The sequence below is a fragment of the Dipodomys merriami genome, unplaced genomic scaffold (genome assembly GCF_024711535.1).
Source record: "Dipodomys merriami isolate MVZ:Mamm:240054 unplaced genomic scaffold, mDipMer1.0.p SCAF_5, whole genome shotgun sequence".
NCBI classification, from domain to species: Eukaryota; Metazoa; Chordata; class Mammalia; order Rodentia; family Heteromyidae; genus Dipodomys; species Dipodomys merriami.
In genome coordinates this window covers 64725552-64748080 of record NW_027206068.1, presented here as the reverse complement: position 1 = coordinate 64748080, position 22529 = coordinate 64725552, and the positions used below count along the sequence as shown (strand labels likewise).

General features: G+C 40.4%; 1 protein-coding gene and 1 pseudogene across 7 annotated transcripts in view; both read right to left on the bottom strand.

The window, feature by feature from the left end:
* Nucleotides 1-22529, bottom strand: part of Cald1 (caldesmon 1) — a 220704-nt gene that overhangs the window by 172645 nt on the left and 25530 nt on the right. For 2 of the 7 annotated variants that reach the window (XM_069996821.1, XM_069996823.1), the window contains exon 1: nt 12887-13175. The exons of 1 other annotated variant lie outside the window; for it this stretch is intronic. The gene's annotated coding sequence lies outside the window, so the exon portion shown is untranslated. Of the gene's footprint in view, nt 1-12886; nt 13176-22529 lie in introns of those variants that run through there. 4 more of the 7 variants (XM_069996820.1, XM_069996825.1, XM_069996816.1 and 1 more) reach the window with 3 other exon arrangements.
* LOC138810207 (small ribosomal subunit protein eS1 pseudogene) lies at nt 21257-22023 on the bottom strand (annotated as a pseudogene).

Below are 22529 nucleotides of genomic sequence, written 5' to 3'. Positions count from 1 at the left end.
TAGGTAGTCCCTAATTTAATATGAATGTTAACTCTAAGGAAAGGAAATTTGGACATGGACTCAGAGAATGCTACATGAATATGAACAGTCTTCAGAAAGCCAAGGCAACAGTTGTTAAGAAAGCCTTCCTCACAGCCTTTGAAGGACTAGCCTCCAGAAGTATGGGAAAATAGATTACTTTCTGTCTTCCTTCCTTCCTTCCTTCTTTCCCTCCCTCTCTCCCCCTTTCCCTCCCTCCATTCCTTCCTTCCTTCCTTCTTTTTTTTGTTTGTTTGTTGGTATCAGTCCAGGATCTTGAACTCTGGGCCTGGGCACTGTCCCTGTACTTTCATGTTCAAGGCTAGTGCTCTACCATTTGAGCCACAGCTTCACTTCTAGATAAGAGAAAACATATTTGTATTGTGGCACTCCATAATGCCAGCTTTAGGAAATGAATACCTCAGCTACAGAATGGCTAAAGAGGAGAGTTAGGAGAAGTTGATTAGACTAAGGAATGTTTCTTAGAATTATCTGGAGCAGTGGGTACTTTCTGTGGCAAGATGGGACTAGCTGGTCTTGGGCAAACAATTTCAATTTCTCCCGTGAAATTGGCTCTTGGAAGTGGCCATTCTTAAGTCCCCACTGGGACTAATGATGAAGCCAAACACTGATCACATATGTTTGAGCTTTGGGTAAGAAAGCCAAAAGTAAAATAGATTCTTATGAATAAATAATATTTCTAAGAAGTGACTAGGAAGGAAAACAGATTTTAATTTCTTTAGTTGGACAGAGAGGTGTAGCCCTCAACTTCCCACCCAGTCCTCACAAAATCAGTTCTGTCTTGGCCTCTCTCTCCCATACTTAAATCGGAAACCACTGAACCCTAAAAGCATGTGAACTATTTGTCCACATAGTTTAAGTATCGAAGTCCTCCTGGGTCAGGAAGAAGCATGCAAACTACTTGTTTTAAACACAAAAGCATTTCCATGGCCTTCTTTTTGTTTCTTCCTTTCCTATAGGCCTGGACGCTTAGCCTGTCTGGCTCTCACTTGAGCAATCTCTCCAGTCGGTAGTTTAAGGAATGGTGTTTAGCTCTGTTCCCTTATATGGAAGGGAGTGACAGTGTGCTTGTCTAGTGGAACTGCAGTATGGCTCAATGACAAGTTATAATGATTGGTTATGGAAACCTTCTGCTCTGGTCTCCATCACTTTCCTGAGGGAAGACACAGAACAGACAGCTGTAGAGAAATGGAAAAGTGTTCTGGTCAAGGAATGGTACTGCCTCCAGCTCTGGCCTCTGCCAGTTGTGTGATCTGGGACAAGGTCTTTGATTTACCCTGGTGTTCTGAGATGGTAGTCTCAGTTAGATAAGTTTTGGCACATAGCAAGTATGCCAGCAAGGTAGCCAAATAAGCTAGGTCATTATCTCAATACCTTTAACCCATAAGAGCCCAAGATAACTAGCAATCCATTCCTATTTCTTCATTTTTCTCCTAAGTTCAGTCTTTTTTTAGATCCTTCTTCCCTTCCAGCTAACATCCTCTTCCTCTACCTCCTCCTTCTCTCTCCCACTCTCTCTCCCTCTGTCCTTCCTTCTTTTTTTTCCTTCTCCCTTTTCCCCTGCCCCTTCTTTTCTTTTTTCTGTCTCTGTCTCTCTCTAGGTCTAAAACACGGAAACCACACAGAAGAATCCAATCTTGGGGACAATGAAGTCCTTTAGCTGTAGGATATGAAGATTACTTAATACAGTAAAGGTAGTTCAGGTCCATTGATAGGTAAGAAGCAGCCCTCAGACTGAAGAAGATAATTGAGAGCAGAGAAATTCAGGATTTAGAGACAGATTGGCCTGGTTAGACAACATCCATCCCAACCTGAAATAGAATTTCCTAGCTTAATTAATTAAGTAATTAATTAATTAATGTATGGTGGTACTGGGATTTAAACTCAGGGTCTCTCCCTTACTCATCTGGTACTCTCCCACTACCTCTGGCCCTGCTTTTTGTTGGTTGTTTGTGGAGATGGAATCTAGTGAATTTTTTGGTCAAGGATGGCTTTGAACTGTGATCCTTCAGATCTTAGCCTCCCAAAGAGCTGAGATTTTATAGGCATGAGCTCCCAGTGTTCAGACAAGAGACTCCTAGAATTTATAGCTATTAGTCTTAGACCTCCCTCCTGGTGAGGGATACTAAGCATCAGATCCTTTCACTCTACACGTTGACCTTAGAGGAAGCAACAGGAGCAAGTTTGTAGCTAAGAACATGGGAGCCAAAGGGCATCCTGATACCTGCTAGAAGCAGTCATGGTTGATTACCAGTGATTTGTAACTTAGTGGCAAAGTAGTTTAGAGACATTATTTCTAATAGTTATGATCTCTCTAAAATAAAGGGATAATGGTCCTAATTGTATAATCAGGTTGAATAAACAAGCTAGAAAGTAGTAAAGCTGAGGCTCAAACTCTAGTGTTTCTGACTCCACAGTTTGTTCTCAAATAAGTCAGATTTCCAGTGTCACATCAAGTCCAAAAATGGAGTCTTTGTAATCTGGAGTCCTTGGTGATAGGTGGAATAGGATTGTGGTTGAGCTTGTGGAGTAGGGAAATATGATCTGGGTTTGAATCCTGGTCCCGCAATGTTACTAGCTCTGTGACTTTGGAGGTACTACTTACTTAAGTAAAACTCAGTTTCTTCACTGTAAATTTGGCTGTTAGAAAGATGATTTTTATTGAATAAAGCATTTCTGTCATATAGACTCAAGTAGATAAAACTGGCTTCAAAAGAATAGGTAATAGTAAAACTGGGTAGAATAACGGAGAGTGAATGAGTTTTACGTATTCCCTTGGACTTTAATATAATGTATCTAGTTATAAGTTTGTATAATTTAATTTTGAATCATGATAATTTTTTCAACAGGCCTTCACAATTCTTGGAAATTTAACTATTTCCCCCCCTGTATTGGAGCTTGAACTCAGGGCCTCATGTTCTCAATTGGCTGTTACGCTCAAGGCTGGCACTCTACCACTTGAATCACAGCCTACCCCTACTTGCAGCTTTTCGGTGGCCAAGAATCCCATGGACTTCTCTGCCTGAGCTGGCTTTGAATCATGAAATCAGATCTCAGCCTCTTGAGTAATTAGGATTACAGGTGTGAGCCACTGGCTCCAGCCTGAAAATGTAATGTCTCACCATCAGCTTTTGATGGCTAATATGACTTAGGGTACATGGAAAGGGAGGGGGACACTGACAGAGGAAAGGAGACCAAGTCCGGATAGTGGTGCTCTACAGCCACGAATCCTAAGCTAATTTGCCAGTTCATTTCTTCTCTCCAATGACCTTTGTCTGCTTCATGTACACCATGAGGACCTGTTCCCATACACCCAGAGCATTGATACAAATATAATCACCATGCTGGCACACTTCTCAGATCAATTGCCTTCTACAAAGAAACTTTTAGCTCCATAGTCTTTAGTGAAAAAGATGTAAATATGCACCCACTCAATATGCCACCTAGTTCTGCACAACACAGAGGAACTAACTCCTAAATGTTTGGTAATGGAAGACCATAGAAATAGTTTTGGGGGTTCATTTTTAATCCTTCTTCCAAAGTAAACTATCTCACCTCTCCAAGCACAGAGCTTGAGGTTGAGCATCTAAAGAGACTGTGATGTTTCCCAGCCTTAGGACAGAAGTATGGGGGGGGGGGACACTTCTCCCCTTTCAGAGATCTATACATCCTTACCACTAAAAGCAGAGAACAAAGACGAAAAAAGCTTTCAATCTTTCCTTGCAAGGCATATACCTAAAATAACTGGTCATCAAAATACCTTAAAGACAGAAATACTTTAAACAGAAAACCTTTTCTGGAGTCACCCCTCCTCCTAAGCCTAAATTTTACTTAGTAATGGTAGCTGGAACAAGAAGTGGAAATACCATGAGAAATTTTATTCTTGCCACATTTCCAATGCTTTACAGAAGCAAGTACTGGAAAACTCATCAGAAAGTTTGACCTTATGGGGTTGATAACTTTATATTTAAGCCCCAAAAGAGTTAGGAAGCTGGGGGAAAGGGCATGGATTTTTAAATAAGTACTCTAGTTCTTCTGAAGAGATTCTCCAGAAAAATTGATTATTTGGGATACAGAGTTGTAACTTTTAGGGGGAAAAGGCACAAAACGCTAAAAGACTAGGTTCCTGAAGAATAAGTAACAACACCCTCTATCATAAATTATAGCAAGCATAGGGGTGCAGGGCTGTTCCTGACCCAGCTGGTTCCACCAAAGCTACTAAGGAGGTTTTGCATACTGCAGAAGGCCTGAACCTCCACTCCGGGGAAACTTATTGAATTGGAATTCCCAGAGGACAGATGCCAGGAATGTATATTTTGAAAAACGCTATAGTCAATTCTGATTAGAATGCTGTTTAAGAGCCACTGATCCCAAGGCAAATAGGCCTGCATTATTCCAACTAACTTTGTGAATTAAGAGCGAACAGTCTCTCATTACCAAGAAGAAAAAAAGCAATATGGCAATTGCCTAGGACTTAAGCATTGGTAGTGCTAGAACTATCTTTGCTACTAGTTAACAAGGATGATCTTGGTCAAGTCCCTTAGTTCGTTCTTTTATTCAACAATCCTTTATTGGACGCTGTCATGTGGCTGATACTGGGTATATACTAACTTAAAACGTTCAGATGTTCTCTGTCATTATAAATCTTACTGACTAATAAGACATGCAGATATTACTCAAAGAAACTTACCAGCAAATATATAATTTTACTTGATGTGTGTGGCTAGGCTGTAGTTTCTCATCTGGAAAATGAAAAATATGGATTGATGAATCTTTCTTTTGGTATATATATTGGGGATCGAACCCAAGGTCTTGTATATGTTGGGCATGTATGCTGAGCTATACCTCTAGTTTAGTTCCTTTTATTAAAAACAACAACAACAACAACAAAAACAAAGAGCCACGTGCCAGTGGCTCAGGCCTGGAATCTTAGCATCTCAGGAGGCTGAGATCTGAGGATTGTGGTTCAAAGCCAACTCTGGGGAAGTAAGTCTATGAGATTCTTATCTTCAATTAACCACCAGAGAACCAGAAGTGGCACTGTGACTCAAACTGGTAGCGTGCTGGCCTTGAGCAGAAAAGCTCAGAGACAACACCTTGGTTCTGAGTTCAAGTCCTACAACTGATAAAAAGAAAGAATTTCTTTTTAAAATTCCAAAGGTCTTGCCCCAATTCATACACAATAGAATTATATGTCTTAATCCATTTATTGGAAAAACAAAATACAAAACTAGATTTCAACAGCTCTTTTCAATAAACTACTATCTCATCATCATAATGCATTTATATAATTAGAAAAACGTAACACCTATTAGGTGAGATGTTTTATTTACTCTGCCCACCAAAAGTGCTTTCTGCATATTTAGATTTGTTTACCTTTTGCAATAACTTGTGACCTTCCAGAGATTGAAGTCTCAAGGTGAGGCTCAGCCTAAGACTACACTGATAAAATGCAAAGCATGGTCAGTTGGGTAGCCATAGCTTTCTCCTTTCAATCCTTACCACTAATTATTGCCAATAACAGAGGATTCTTCCCCTCTGTGAGCTTAGGTCTATCCTTGGAAGCCCTCTTAATATACTGGTTGCTAGGCCTGGTACACCAATGGGAAGTTGCATGTACTTCCTGAACTAAATGATACCCTAAAGCCAGCCAGCTTAAGAAGTCCATGGATCTATGCATTCAACCCTGCTATCCTAAGAGAGACAAGTGCTCTCTCCTATCTCCACACAAAACTTTACCAAGTATAGGAAGGCATGCATGTGGTACCTCCATTTCCTTGCTTTGGGAATAAACAGGTCCAGATTTCTTATCTGATCCTCATCTGTTTGCCTCTCCTGACCCTCTCTAGTCTTTGATGCACATTCCTGGATGCATATTTGTCAATGTTGCTCTGAAAAGTGAACCCAGCGCCGAGTGCAGAGCTCCAAATGTGATCAGAGCTGGGCAGAAGGCAGGGGATTTTTGACTTGGTTTGATGAGATCATGACAGGTATTCAGTGGATGCAAGATCCCAGGGAAAACCTTGTCTAGACTGATTGAGGACACTCACTTTTATGCATTTGTTTTTTTAAAAGGATTACGACTTACACTGTGGTATACTCATTCTTGTTTACTAAAAGTTTTATTTCACTGCATTTCAAAGATGGCCTTCATTCAGAAGGAGCCATGGATCCTAGGAAGCTTTTTTCTCAACAAAAATGCTCCTAAGTGTTTTCCTCAAGAATCTTTCTGAAATGGATAATTTCTTACCTTTTCAGAGATTAGTGGTGCACACTTCCATGTTAACTTCCCTTAACATTGGATCATCTGACCATATCAATGTCATCATCAAGAGCTGTAGTGGGTGTTGGCATTTTTTAAGGAATTCATTCACATAAAAATTTAAGTGTGCCAGATGCTGGTGGCTCACATCTCTAATCCTGGCTACTTAGGAGGCTGAGATCTGAAGATCACAGTTAGAAGCCAGCCCGGGCAGAAAAGTCCACCAGACTCTTATCTTCACTAAAATACCCCAAAAGCCAGAAGTGGCACTGTAGCTCAAGCAGTAGAGCACTAACCTTGAGCACAGAAGCCCAGGGACAGTGCCCAAGCCCAGAATTCAAGCTCCAGGACTGTCAAAAAAAAAAAAAAAATTGAAGTGGTACCCATTGAGAGCTACTGGAAATTTCAATGATTTGCCTCTAACTAACTTTGACTGTTGGGCTTTCCCTTGCCCAGGAGAGGCAAATGATAGAAGTAGGATGGCTACCAGGCCCACTGTGTAACTAATCCATTTAAAGGCCAGTGGCTGGATACTCTCCTTCTTGCTGAAAGACAATAGCTATTAGCAGAACCACTCAGATTGCTACTCTCAAAATTTCACTTGGAATCATAGAAGAAAATTTCCAGGTAATAGGACAATGGAAAGAAGCAGACGACTCATGCTGCATATTGAATTATCTGAATGGAAGCCTACCAAGTAGAGATGGATAGTTCCCTTCTGAGATCATTTACCCACTTTGGTTTTAACTCCTCTTTTTGGACCCTGGTCCAGTTTTGACTTCTTGATTTCCTTGTAATGTTATCCCTTTATCATTCCAACTTGTTTACTTGAATAATTGAAACTCATTCATGGAAGGATCTATATGTCCTCAATCCTGTGCTAAATGTTCTCGAAAACTTCCTACTTGACTGGATGGTGCCTTGTTAAATAAGATCTTGATTTTTAAAACTCTGCCTGCCCTCTGTATTTTTTCTATTTCCCCTTTACTCACCTGGCTGTAATCATGGCCTAGCTAATTGTTGTATTTTATAACCCTTCTGGCTGACACTTACTGGTACTCCTGACTCCAGTGCAATTCTTTTTTTTTGGGGGGGGTCCGGTTGTGGGGCCTGAACTCTGGTGCTGAGGAATTGAACCCAGGGCCTCATGCATGCAAGGCAAGCACTCTACCACTGAGCCACCTTCCAGCCCCTCCAGTACAATTCTTTATCCTTGGTCCCTGTGGATTCTTTGCCCTGGTCCTGCCAAACTTTGGCACAAAAATGAGGTCAGCCTCGCTCCCCAGTAGAGTATCTTGAGCGCAAGTGGGATTGCTGCATGTGGGTATAAAAGGAACTAATTATATATTCCTACTTAATATGTTCCTCTCTGTGTAAGATGATTTCCTGGTCACTAAGTACTTTCATCCACATATTCAGGAAACAATTAAGAAGCAATTTATCTTCAAGTTAGCTATCATTGCTATAGAGATGAACTTTTCTCTAAAGAGAAGACATGCATTAAAGTACATCATCAGAACACCCAATTTGTTTATTTAAAAAATGACTTTTCTGGGCTAGGAAGGTGGCTCAGTGGTAGAATGCTTGCCTTGCATGCATGAGGCCCTGGGTTCAATTCCTCAGCACCACATAAACAGAAAAAAGCCAGAAGTGGTGCTGTGGCTCAAGGGGTAGAGGGCTAGCCTTGAGCTGAAGAGCTGAGGGACAGCGCCCAGGCCCAGAGTTCAGGACCCAGAACCAGCACAAAAAAAAAAAAAAAAGACTTTTCTTTAATTATTTTCTCACTGTTGCTTAGCAACCCCTTTCTCCCTTTTTTAAATCAATTAATCTCTTGATGTTCTCTTGGCACACATGTGATAGCACCATTCCTGATTTTCTACAGCTTGAGATGCTCCCCATAGAAAATTGCTTCTCCTCTGAGATGCTCTCCTTTCCTTGGAATGGTTACCCTATGATTCAATCTCCCCCTAGAGAGCTGTATATTGATGTATAGCTTATTCTTCCTTTCCTGTCTGGGAAACAAAGAATGATACCTCTGAGCGGGGCGTGGTGGTGTATGCCTAAGATCCCAACAATGGGTGGAAGCTAAGGCAGGAGAAGCATGAAGGTTGAGGTTAGCCTGTGCTCCATAGTAGGGCCTTATCTCAAGATAATAGTCATAAGAACAATGAAGGTGACCCTGCCCCTGTGTTCTGATCATACCCATCCATGCTTGTTAAACCACAGAGATCCAGAACTACCCATCATCTTTATCTCCCTCAGTTCCCAGGGTCCCTCACTTGTCATTAAGCTCATTTGTTTATAAAAGGCAGAAGGAGTCAAAGGGCTCCATGACAACAATACAACACCAGGAAGAGTAACAGAGCAGACAGAGAACTCATCACTTCTTACCACCCCCCACCCCACCCCCCAGCCTCTCACAGCCCTCACCCATCAAGAACCAATGGTGTAAGTTTGAGGAGCAGAAGCAAAATCAAAATGGCTCCTTATTACAGAAAGCACTCCCCACCCCAACTCTGCCTGTCCTTTACTTTTCTCCCTCTGCCTGAAAAAAGAAAAAAAAAAAAAAACGGGGGTGGGGGAGGAGGTGGCTTTCACCTACCTAAAATGTACTTTCACAATGTCTGAGCTGAATCCTAGGGCTGGGCTCCTGTCCATTTCCAAACCTGGGCCAGGAAAACTCTGCCCTTGGCTTTAGGATGGGAGCCAGTGGATTGGAGGACTAGAGTAAGGAAGTTAGGGATACCACCAGGAACCAGGACTCAGTTGGGAATACTACAGCTGAGAGGCAAGCTCCCTGGAGCAGTCTGGTCTCAATACCAACAGGAACCACAGCCAGGTGCTCCTGATTACTTCCTCCTCCCTACCAGGCCCAGGCTTGAAATGCTGGGATTCATTCCATGCTTTGGGCTGGAGGTGGAGGAGCTGCCTCATTTGCTAAGCCCTTTCTGTTGTCAGCACTTTGTCACTGGCTTTCTGTTCACCTGGAATCTTCAGGTTTCTTGGTTCCTGGAGTTTGCCTTGTAGTACTGGGGGCCCATCTTCTTCTGCTACCTAATGCTTTGTGTGTTCTGATCATCAAAGCTAAACACGGGGATAGGTCTGTATTTCTATTCTGGGCTCAGGTTTCTAGAAAGAATTTGGAACCAGGAGGTAGCACTCAAGGGCCTTCAAATAGGAATGAGATAATTAGGAACAGTAGGTAAGAAGTGGCTCACCAAGCATGTGCATAATGGACGGAGCCTCAGATTGAAACCAGTGTGGACTATGCAGCCCACAAAGTGAGGGGAATAGATTTCCTACCCACAGGTGAAGCCAACAGTTGACTTCCTCAAAGAGCAGGATTATTTAAGCAGAGGAATCACAACTAAATCTGAGGCCTGTTAAGCCTGAGCTAAGAGTATCTTGTTTAAGTTGCTGAGCTATTCCCAACTTGTGAGCATCTGGAATAGCTTGACAGGTGAAGGATTTTTCAATGAAAGAAAATAATGACTTTATGTTGGGGCCGTAAAATAGCTTCACCCAGAAAACCTCTTTTGAATTCTGAAAGATCTTTGGCAACATCCTTCTAATGTCCTTCTTTGTCCTATCATGTGATTTGTAGTCTGCTTCATCAGCATTTTCTCTGTCCCCATCCCTGATACCCGTGGCCTCATCAATATGTGAAACTAGCCAATCTCTCCCACTGCCCATGTTTCATGCTACCATGAAAATGAAAAGGACTATTTTTTTTAAAAGAAAACTATTATCAAGAGGCATTGCAGTGTGTGTGTGTGTGTGTGTGTGTGTGTGTGTGTGTGTGTGTGTGTGTGTGTGCCAGTACTGGGGCTTGAACTCAGGGCCTGGGTGCTGTCCCTTAGTTTTTTAGCTTAAAGATAACACTCTATTGAGTCACAGCTGTACTTCATTCTCTCTAGTAGTTAATTGGAAACAAAAGTCTATGGACTTTCCTACCCAGGTTAGCTTTGAACTCTGATCCTCAGATCCCAATTTCCTCAGTAGTGAGGATTATAAGTATATGCTACTGGCACCCAGCTTCAAGATGCATTTTACTTATCAGAACTAGGAATCCTCAGGCTAGACTCTGGACTTTCAGGACACAGCATAGGACAGCCTATTCCGTTTGCAGAAAGCAGGAAGCTCCCAGGCAAGCAACAGAAACCAATCTGAATTGTTAACAGCCCCACCATCAGGAAATGCTTTCATGACTTCTCATTTAAGTCCCTTATGTTGATGTTTGAACCTTGTTCTCTCTATAATACAAGAATTATACATTTGCTTAAGACTCTCCTTATCTGAATTTTGTAAATTGCACATCCTATCGGCTTTGAAAAAGAGAAACAACCCCATACTTTACCAATGGATCAATCCAGTGCTAAGAAAAAAATGTCAACTCTTTTAAACTAACTTTTTATTTGTTTGGGGGACAGTTCTGGGGCTTGAACTCAGAGCCTGGGCTGTTCTCCCTGAGCCTTTTGACTCAAGACTAGCACTTCTTGCGCCACTGTTCTGCTTCTGACTTCTTAAAGGTGGTCAATTGGAGAAAAGTCTCAGGGACTTTCCTGTCTGGGCTGGCTTCGAAATGAGATTCTCACATCTCAGCTTCCTGAATAGTTTAGATTATAGGCATGAGCCACGGGCACCCAGCTTAATGACTTTTGATCCACAAATTTGCCTTTATATTTCAATGATTTGAATACAATGAAAATTCTCATGGTGTGGCTTCATTTGGGCTGCGTTTACTTTGTTATATGGGGAGATGTGCTCTAATGAATACTCACCAGGAAGGAAGCAACATGAAGAACTGTTTAACATGAACTAAAATCCCTTCCCTCCAAACATTTATAGGACACCTAGAGTGCTATTTCAAAAATGTGTTTTTGTGGTCATTGGGGGTGAGGCGCTCATGGAGGGGGGATGGGAGAAAAGTGGTCAGAGAAAGTTTGAAGTTGTTGCCATTTAAACATGCTGGTTTCCAAATGGAATTTATCTTCAAATCCCAAGATTATAGATTTCCTTCCAAACTGCATTCCCTACATGATTTAGAGAACAATCAAAACAGAAATTGCTCTCCATTTTTTGATTGACATTTAAAAAAAACCACTGTGAAAATAGTGTGGAACTTGATCTGTTCGTGGGAAAGACAATAATCAAACTATAGCTCTCTCCTGCAACCTTTCTCTCACACTTACTCAGAACTGTTCCAGGGAAAGACATTCACTGGGAGTTCTGTTCTCATATATCACTTCTAGAAGAAGACAGAGATATTCACAGAATATTATCCCCAAACTTCTAAACACAAGGAGAAAAAAATGATGTAGTGAATCTCAGCCACAAACCCACCCTCCTCCATGGAATACAGTCAGATTGAATCAATTGTTTGTAATGGGTAGCAAAGATATTCACATTGATGAAAAAAAAAGAAAAAAAAGAGTTCTATCATTTTCCTCATAGGATCCAGTCTTCAGTTAAGAAGTTCTAACCATGCCTATCTGGTCTTGCTAAACACACTGCAAGGATTTTACTCTTTCAGTTTACAAGTTCATCTGCATAGCCTTGTTAATGGAAGGGATTGCTGAATACCGAGCACTTTGTTCTGATCCACTTTTTTTTTGGCTGTATATTGCCACAACACTAAAATCACTCACTCACACACACACACACACACACACACACACACACACACACACACACACTTGACAATCAGTTCTTTTTAGAAAGAATCACAAATTACTACCAACTAGCTGCTTATACTTCCATTTAAGATGCCCAAATACATCAATCTTGAAATGAAAACCTGTCTCCTTCCTTTCCAGAACAAATTTCCAGGCACACTTTTAAACAGAAAATAAGGAATCATTTGGTAAGCAGTTAGCTATGATTTCTAAAAATACAACCACTAAGTGCACACATTCTCTTGTTACTTGGCTTTATTGGAAACAGATTACAGTGGGCATCTCTGTCTTAACAAATATCAGATCAGTGACATTAACTCAACCAGTACGAGTGTTTATATTCCCTTGCAGCTCAAAAGACTGGTTCTTAAATTCTAGTTAGCAGAGTAATATGTCCTTTGGAGAAAGAAGGAGAAAGAAAGAAGGAAAGAAAGAGAGGGAGGGAGGGAGAGAGAGAGAGAGAGAGAGATCACTTTTTGCCTTCCCATCAACCTGAAAAATTGTTGCTGTTATTTTTAAGCAAAACTTCCTTAAATGCCTGCCCATAAAAGATGTAGAAGAAATAGCTGGGGGGAAATGACTGGCACAGCTGGCCTGTGGATACCAGGTACAATCCCACATCACCCTGCTAAACAAAAGGCCATCCCCAGCAAAGTTGCCGGTGCTCTGCTGGGTACAAGTCCCTTTACGATCTCTCTTCTCATCTCAACCAAATTTCTTCCTTTTTTGCTTTCTGGGAACATCTGCAGGTCAAGGGTGAGCCCAGAATGGCTCTGGGAAGCTACAGAATTTATTGCTTCCAACAATCTTTTCATCTCTCACTGTATTGGCTAAGAATATTGACTGAAACCTACACAATGCCCCCAGCTTCTTCTAAGGAGAAAACAAGAAAGGCCCCCCCATACCTTACCTCCTAGGCTGCAATTCTTCAGAGGACGATGTCGTAAAGGAAGGATTGATTCCTTGAAGCCAGAGAGCAGCAAGAGAGCAAGCAGGCAGCCAGGCAGCCTAATGCACACTGCTCTATTCAATAAAACTGCAGACCGCCCTTCCTTGGCTCCTCCCAGAAGTCCATGCTAAGCGAACACATATCCTCTCTGTTTACCGTAGGCAGTCAGTGGTATGCATTGTCCTGTAGTTTTTCTAATAGGCAGCCAATGACGACACCCCAGCCAAGGTGATGCAGTCTGTCTATGCAGATGCCTGTCATTCCCTAGGCATGCTCAGGAAATCACTCACCAGAAAAACCAAGACCTAAAAAGCTCCGAAACTTCAAGCAGGCTGCCAAAACCAGCCAGCTCTATGCCCTTTTTTGGTTATCCTTAGCAGGGCCTCTGGAAGTGGACCCACGGTCGGGAACAATCATAAGAAATGTTAATCTTAGAGCAAGAGGCTGTCTTGTAGAACATAAATGAAGCTTAAAAAGAAGGAAAGAAAATGCAGTCCATGAAGTGAAAAGTGAAGTTAGTTTTGTTTATGGGGCTGGGGGCGGGGAAACCATTTTTAGTGGAGGGAGCTTTAATAATGTATTTCTTTTCAAAGCAGTTGAGTGTATAAAATGAATTTAAGTCCTGATGCAGTTTGAAAGTCTGAAATGGACAAGATCCAGGTCCACAAAAGAAATTCTAGCCTAGAAGAGGCACAGCTCCCTAAAATATGTCTATATCGGTTATACAAACAACTGAACCCCTCCCCTCCCAAAAAAAGATGGTATTTTTTAAAAAAACATTAGCCAGAATAAATGCAGTGCCCGAAACTCTGTTAGAGAGTCCGAAGACTTGAACAACTTCATTGGTCTTTCTACCTCAACTGCTACCCTCCTTTGGTTTCCTCAGTGTTGGTGATAGGAATGTGCTAGAAATTGATGCACAACAGAGTAAGTGAATAGACCAGGTTCCTACTTTAGGGCTGATATCTTGAGAGACATAAGTTCATGCAAGTGTACTTATGGACTACAGGGTGAAAGTGTAGGCTGGAGCAGAGGCTGAAATAAGGAGATATTGAATTAGAAGGCAGCTAGCCAGCCCACACATGCATTCAATTGTGGTCTTGTACCAGAATTCATTCAGTTATTCATTCAAATTATTTTTTTAACTAATTTTTTTTGGAGCATCTACTATTTGTCAGGCCTGGAGCCAGGTGGGGAAAAAAATCTATGTTTCACTATTGTTCTGTGCTTGTACACTGTTTTATCGTGAACCAGGACATTTTTATTTGACTAATTTCAAATCCAGAAGATTGAGCTTCAAAATGTTAAGGCTTTACTAAAGAGCTTTTCTCTATTCGGGATCTGACTTAGAAATGACATCTATTAAGAGAAAAGTCCCTGTTTTGGGTGCATCTTGGAGAACACTTGAGAAGTAGCTGGTCCACACGGTAGCTGGGGGAGGGGATGGGCATGGAGGGGGAAGGATCTTTCAGTCCTTCAGGATTCACTTTTTACCCCAAAGTATCTAGATTGACTTTCTAACACTCATCTTTTCCTTAGGGACTTTCTGTCATCTCCCCTCTTTCCAAACTACTATGGCTGCATAGCACATAAAGGCTCCAGTAAAGACTATGGGCAAAGGCAAAAGTACGATTCAGGCATCCTGTGTTCAAACTCAGAACACACTTTCCCAGAACAGCAAAGTAAATAATTGGTTGGTGGGAATAATACAGTCAATGGTGCATTTCAAGCTCACTGTAGCTCCACCAAGCCTGTGTGGAACAACAGCATTCAGAAAATTGTTCCTATGGGAAAATGTTTTTCTGATCTCAAATAAATGATTTGAAAATAAACTTTTGGAACACAGACAGTTTTGCTGCTGGGGGGAAAATATCCCATAACTGGGTAAGTTGTAAAAACAGAATAATACTTCTCAGTCTGGTAAATGGCTGGACTTAAGGGAGGTGTAAGGCTGACACTGAGTTCAGAAAACAGCTCCATCAGGGATGTCATTGTAAAGCTATGACCTCTGTCCAGACTGATCTTGGCACTCGACCTCTAGGTATGGTCACTCATAACTCAGGGATGTCTGTTTAAAGGTCCAATTTTGTATTGGCTCCTAAAAACATTCTCCCTACTTGTGTGAGAAATGCTTTTTGCATTATCAGCAGTGAAACACAATTTTGCAACGTCTGAATAAAACAAGTACCAGCTTTCCAGAGGAAAGAAAAGTTGTGCTACAAATGGGGGAAATATTATCAGTAGGAAACAAGGAAGGGACATGCGTTTTACATGGTTTTTAGAAGATAAACAGCTAAATATTTTGGGAGGAAAATTTAAGTATGTTTCCCTAGATAAGTTCTTCATATTTCATAAACAGGGACTAGCAAATGGGCAACCAGAAAATCTCATTTTATGAATTACAAATACACTTAATGTGCAACAAGGGGGAAGCACACAAACAGAGGGGGGTGGATGAGCAAATGTAGTTATGTAAAAATTGAACCTTGTAACTTGAAGGTAGACATGGGAGAAGGGAACATGGGGAAGAATGATGGAAGATGATCAAGATGTCTTTTACTCATAACCGAACATATGGAATTGGAGACTTTTTGTACAACCACTTAATAATAACAATAACAACAATGTAGTAGTGAAGGAAGAATTGTTTAAAAAACTTTATGTATCATATTCCTTTTTTACTTCTGTATTGTTACTTTAAAATAAAAAGAAGAACTTTAAAAGGAAATGGAATAAAAGGAACACACACACACACACACACACATACATACACACACACACACACACACACACACACACACTGCCTAATTTCTACCATGGGAAATTTTACTTTTGTAATTTTTTTTTCCAGAGGCCATTTGTAAATAGAGCTAAAAATATACAGGGTTTATATAGGAAATTCCTATGGCATTCCCAATTGTATCATCCCAAATAAAGAACAGCTTGTTTATCCTAGGGTATATCTACCTAATAAGCCTGAGTGTGTGTGTGTGTGTGTGTGTGTGTGTGTGTGTGTGTGTGTGTGTGTGTGTTGCATGCACGTACACACATGCTAAACATCTCCATTATAACCAATGAAAAGATAATAAAAACTACTATGTGTGCCAGAAAGTTATTAAAACTGATTTAAGGCCATGAATGACCAAATAAATGGTGTCATTTATCATTTTTGTGAACAGTAAGCATCAAAATCGTAAATATATAAAGTCTCCTCAGTGTAATCTAAGCATTTGTTTTTAATCAATTAATTAAATTCACAAGTAAAATAATTCATTGATTTAGACAAAATAATAGATCTCAGAATAGGTAATGAGATTTTAATAGATCAATTCTAATCAAGGTATGTGTTATTGGCAGAAGATTAGGTAAAGAAATTAACAAAATAAAATAGAAAGCCTCGAGGAAGATTCAAGGATATAGAAAACTTTCAAAATAGTAGAGGTATTAAAATCACAGGGCATTTGAACAATAATTTTGATTCAAAAATTTTAGCCAACATTAAAAGAGGTAAGGATACATGAAAAATGAGACTTGAAAATAATGAGAAAAAAATATGGGGATGGATATTTTCATTGTAGGATACAGACCATTAAGAAAAACGGAGCTTACAAATGAAGAAATGGATACATTTGAGGATATGGTTATACATGGTTGATTGAATGAGAAGCACTTATTTACATCTGTTTCTTCTCTAAACCTCACTAAAATGATAGCAAAGAAATGGAAATAATAAATAAATCCTACAAGGCAGGGTCCTGGAAAGGACTTAACAGGAGTCCAGATGTCAGCCAAATTTAGAATATGGAAAATGGACAGCTGGTTGGTTAATTGACTTAACAGAGCTGAGAAATTACAACCTGGTCCTGAGGATTGGAGGAGACAGCAAGCAGGGCGCCAAAATCAATCTTTTGAATCAAGGGAAAACTCAGGGTTTGCGAGCCTGGGGAACCTCCAAAGGTGAACAGAAAACAAATTTGGTTTAAAAGCTCAGTAAAAAAACAAACAAACAAAAATCTATTAGAACTCACACAACTTCCTCCTAACGAGGTGAATATCCTCACTCAACCACACAGAAAACTAGACACATTCTCTGAAGATAAGTACTAGACTCAGAGGTGCCAGACAAAGCTCTGAGCAGGCCAGAAGCTACCCCTAGAAACCAGACATGAAAGGGAATGTCAGCTCAGTAACACTAAAGCATCTCCAGGCTCCTTCCCTTGTAGCCCCCACTTCCTATTCCCGCTCCCCCCTGCCCCCCAATAGTCGAATTTGTCCTCTGCAGACAGGAAATTGGAGGACTCCATGCCAGGGAATCTGGCATGGCATTGGAAGAAAAAAACCAAACCAAACCTGAAGGCACATACATTCGAGAGACCAATGAAACATCTGGCATACTGTTGAAGTCTCTTCAGTGAATGGCATGCAGCAGCTTCTAGTCATCTGGTCAAACCCTCACTCTTACACTAAGGGAAGGCTCTCGGGGCAGAGAATAGAGTAAGCCATATAAAAGGAACTCGGGAGAGAAAACTATAATTACTACATTGAATAGTTGTTTTTTTTTAAATGATTAATTTGAGCTAGGTGCTACTGGCTCATGACTGTAATTTCAGCTACTCAAGAGGCTGAGATCTGAGGATGGAAGTTCAAAGCTAAGCCTGGCAGAAGAGTTCCATGAGACTCTTATCTCCAAAAACAACAAACACCAAAAACAAAAAACATAAGTGGTGCTATGGCTCAAGTTCCAGCTTTGAGCACAAAGAGGCTCAGGGACAGCTCCCAGATGCTGAGTTCAAGCCCCAGGACAGGCGAAAAAGATAAACACAACAGAAATCCTCATACGCTCTTGGCGGGAATGCAAATTAGCATAGCCATATGGAAAATGGAATGGAGATTCTCAAAGCAGGAGACACAATTGCCACGTGATGCAGCAGTTCCACGACTGGGTATATGCTGAATATATCTGAAATCATTATGTTGAAGAAGCATCTACATGCCCATGGATTTTGTGTAGCATTCTTCACAAAAAGTAAGAAACAGCCAACTCAAGTATTCATTAACTGATAGGTGGATTAAAAAAAAAAAAATATATATATATGGTAGATACCCAATAGAGTAACAGTCACAAAAAGGAATACATTCCTATCATTTGCAGCAACATGAACGGAGCTAGAGAATATTTTGTTAAGTGAAATAAATGAAGTACAGAAACACAAATATTGCATATTTTCATTCAAGGTTGAGAACAGAATAAGGATTACCAAGGTATGGGGCGGTAAAGGTGGAGAAGATGGTTAATGTGTACAGGGTTGTAATTGAGTAGGAAGTCACGTCTAATGTTCTATAGCATGGTAGGATCAGCAAGAGATTTATGATTAACCGCAATTAAATGAATATTTAAAAAGTAGTAAATAGAAAGCAATACCAAGTATTCCCAGCACAAATATAGGATCAATTAGGTAATATTTACGATAATTACCCTGATCTGTATACATATATTGTATGCACAATTATTGTCAACTAAAAATATATTTATAAAAATAAATGGAACTTCCAGAGAATAGGAAATAACTTTGGTGAATAAAAATATTATGACATAACTTTATATAAAATTTTAATAGAAGAAGCCAGACACCAGTGGCTCACACCTGTAATCCTAGCTACTTTGAAGGCTAAGATCTGAGGATCAGAGTTTGAAGCCAACCCAAGCAAAAACATTGAGACTCTTATTTCCATTTAACAGACATAAAGCTTGAAGTGAAGGTATCTTCAAGTGGTAATGTGCCAGCCTTGAGCATAAAAGGTTGAGAGAGATACTCAAACCAAGAGGGAAAGAAGGAAGGAAGGAAGGAAGGAAGGAAGGAAGGAAGGAAGGAAGGAAGGAGTAAAAGAAAGACAACAGAGAGCAAGTAAGAGAGGAAGGAAAGAAGGGAAAGAAAAAAGAAAAAGAAAGGAAGGAAGGAAGGAAAGATAAAGTTTAGAAACAAACTATAGAAAAATGGAAGCAAAAGATGAGAGAGAAAAAGTGAGGAAAAATAAAACTATTAAAAAATTAGTAAAAATTATTCCTCACCTGGCATTCTTGAAAAAGAGGAGTGGAAGAAATAGAAGTGACTTCTTAAAAAGAAATAATAAAATATGATTTCTTAAAATGAAGGGACACAGCTTCCAGATTCCACTGTGCTGGAGTGGCTGGAGCTGTAGGTCAGTGGTAGTATATGAGTCTGGCAAGTGCAAAGCTCTGAGTTCTAACCCAGTACCATAGAAGAGCACAGCAAAGAGAAACATGGCTGTGATTAGAATGGGTCCTCTAAAAGTTCATATGTTGGATATTTACTCCCCAAATTCCTGTGCTAACGGACTGTGTTCTGTGTTCTGTGAGAACACAGAAAAGTAATCTGAGGGAGCACTTAGGTGGGAACGCTGACAGGTAGCTAGGTTTTGATCTCATGAAGGTAGCCTCCTGGTGGATTTAGTGGATCTTATAAGAAGAGAGACAGAACTGGAACACTTACTCTGTCTTGCTGTGTGATGCCCTCTACCACAGGAGGCTCTTACCAGAAGATGCCAGTGTCGTGCTCTTGGACTTGCCCTTCTCCAGAACTGGGATGTAAATAAACCTCTATTCTTTGTCATTGACTCCATCTCAGGTACTCAGATATATCAAGAGAAAGCAGACTATGGCAAACATACTTCATTCAGAAGTCATCAAGATCTTGATGTTCTATCTCCCTCCAAAGAGGAAAAAATGTCAAAGTGTGAGCTGAGTGCTAGTGTCTACCACCTGTAATCCTAGCTACTCAGGAGGCTGAGATCTGAGAATCTCAGTTCAAAGCCAGCTTGGGAAGATGAATCTGGGAGACTCTTATCTCTAGTTAACCAGCAAAAAGCCAAAAGTGGATTGTGGCTCAAGTGGTAGAACAAGCCAATCAGTAGCTTGATGCTTTAAATTCAATCCCTAGTGCTAGTATACACCAACACACACACACACACACACAAAGTTGAACTAGAAATCAAGAAAGAAGACCAGAGTTAGGAAATCAAGGGTGCAAACCCAGAAGATAAATGGAAAGTAGCTGTATGGTAATGAGGAAAGAAAGATCTCAGAGCAATACCTGTGTGGCTAAATGAGAAAGCATAGACACTAAGCAGGGGCCTTTCAGGAGAGTGTTTTAAGGAAAAGTCCTGTAGATAGATGATGGATTCTTGGGGGAAACACTCATGATAGAAAAAGTCAATGCCAGTTTGAGGTCGCGATAATTTAAACAAAGACAAAACATTTGGGCATCAAAGGAAAAGTAGTCATTGGACTGTAGTTCAACAATGAGAAACACCCACATAGTCATAATCATTGATTTCACCCAAACAATGATGTAATTAGATTCAAAGGATAACAAGCAAGAACATGTTCACTGGGCTCCCGTGGGTAAGAGTGCTAAATCTGCACTTTGCACAGTTGGAATCAAACAGATAATGTCTACTATTGAAAGTTTAATAAATAACAGAACTGGGAGTTATTTGGGAACATGGAAATAAATAAGATAACAAAGTCGTTCGTTCATTGTTTTATTCATGGAACAAGTTATATATTGAATCTTTAATGTGTGCCAGGGTCTGAACTTTGTGCATTCTGATGATAGGAAACAAATAAATATGTTAACGAATCCAAAAATATAAAGAAAAACTAGGAGGGGATGTAGAACTAGGGAGAAGCAGATACATTGTTTTGCATGTGTTGTATTATCTTTAAGTAGTTGTACAAAGGAGTTGTCATTTAACAAAGCCATTTATGAATTCAGTGTATCTTGATCAATGTCACCCCTTCGTCATTTCTCACCCATTCCTCCCTCACCCATTCCTTTCCTTACTCTTCTCAATTTTGTAGGATATATTGTGTTTTTTATGGCATTTCCCCCATCTCCTCCTCTTCATTCATCTACTCCTTTGCCCTTGACCCCCCCCCTCCCCATTGAATACTGCTTCTTGGTTCTTTATGTTGCTTATCTTTGATTTTTCTTTTCTAAGGAATTACACCCTTTGAGATCTCCTCTGACTGTACCATATTTCAGTTAATACATTTGTATACACTTGCATACCACCCAATCTATTTACTTATAAGTTTATAAGCTCAATCAAGCTTCCATAAATAAGGGAAAGCATGCATCCTTTGTCTCTTTGGGCCCATCTCACTTCACTTAATGTTTCCAGGTCTTTTCATCTCTCTCTCTCTCTCTTTCTCTCTCTCTCTCTCTCTCTCTCTCTCTCTCTCTCTCTCTCTCTCTCTCTCTCTCTCTCTCTCTCTCTCTCTCTCTCTCTCACCATCACAAATAGGCCTTAGACTGGTGGTTCATATCCATCAGCTCACTTGACTGGAGCACCAGTCTCATCCCCGGTAGATTTTTCCAGAACCACCACCTCCACCATGAAGCGCAATGAATTTTCCCAATTCAAATTGGGGCTTCTTCAGCATTTTTACTTTTCTAATAAAGATCTACATGAAGTGGATAAATAGACTGGCAAGCCATTTCTTTGTCTTTCTCAATGCTGACTGGAATCAATTTGTTAATGCCTTCTTTCAAATCATTTGTCTGCGGACCTGCTGATGCTGAGCACAGGAAGCCTGTGCATCTTACTGTTGTGTTTTTTTAGGAAAACCAAAATCAACATAGAACAGATGAAGCAAATAACCACCTGTAGTCTTGACATCAGCATGGGCTTCAGTCATGGTTTGCCACTTTTTGACTGTGGAGCACATTTTGTCTCAGGTGAGATCCTTGCCATAGAAGTTGGTCAGCAGTTCTTGCCCTGAGTACCCTCAGTAATTAGCTGGAATTTTCTAAATGTGACTTCATCATTCTTCAGATCAGCAAAGCTCACTTCAAACACCCTACCCTCGAGGCTATCAGAGGCATTTTGCTTCCTTGAGTCCTTGTGACCAGTGTTTTCCCAATATTTCTTACATTGAATATGGCCAGTGCTTTCACATCATACCAATCTTTCTTAGAAAATGGATCAACCACTTTTTTCTTGGCTCCCTTTGTGCTGCCTATTGTAAGGTTGCTGACCACCATGGTGCTGGTCAGAAAGCCAAAAGGCTCCATTTCTTCACAAATGGTATAGTATCATTTTTCTAATGATGAGTATAATTCCACTGTGTACATATACCACATTTTCTTGATCCATTTGTCCACTGAGAGGCATCTGGGCTGATTCCATTCCTTGGCTATGGTGGCTCACCCCATTACCAAGAAAACAAGTGATAACAGATGCTGGTAAGTATGCAGCCAAAAGGGAACCGTAATATACTATTAGTGGGAATGTAAACTTGTTCAACCACTGAGGAAAGCAGTGTGGATGTTCCTCAAAATTTTAATCATAGAACTGTCTTATGATCCAACAATTCTACTACTGGGCATTTACCCAAAAGTTGACAAACCAGAATAGAGTAAAGCCACCAGCACAACCATGTTCACTGTAAGCACTAGTCACCATAGCCAAGATAAGTCTTCTTTTAAGAAATTTTTCAATAGAGGCATGAATAAAATGAGGAACCAGCAGAGGCTGAAGGAAAAGGACTCTCTAGGGCTAGATCAGATCAGTGAGAGCC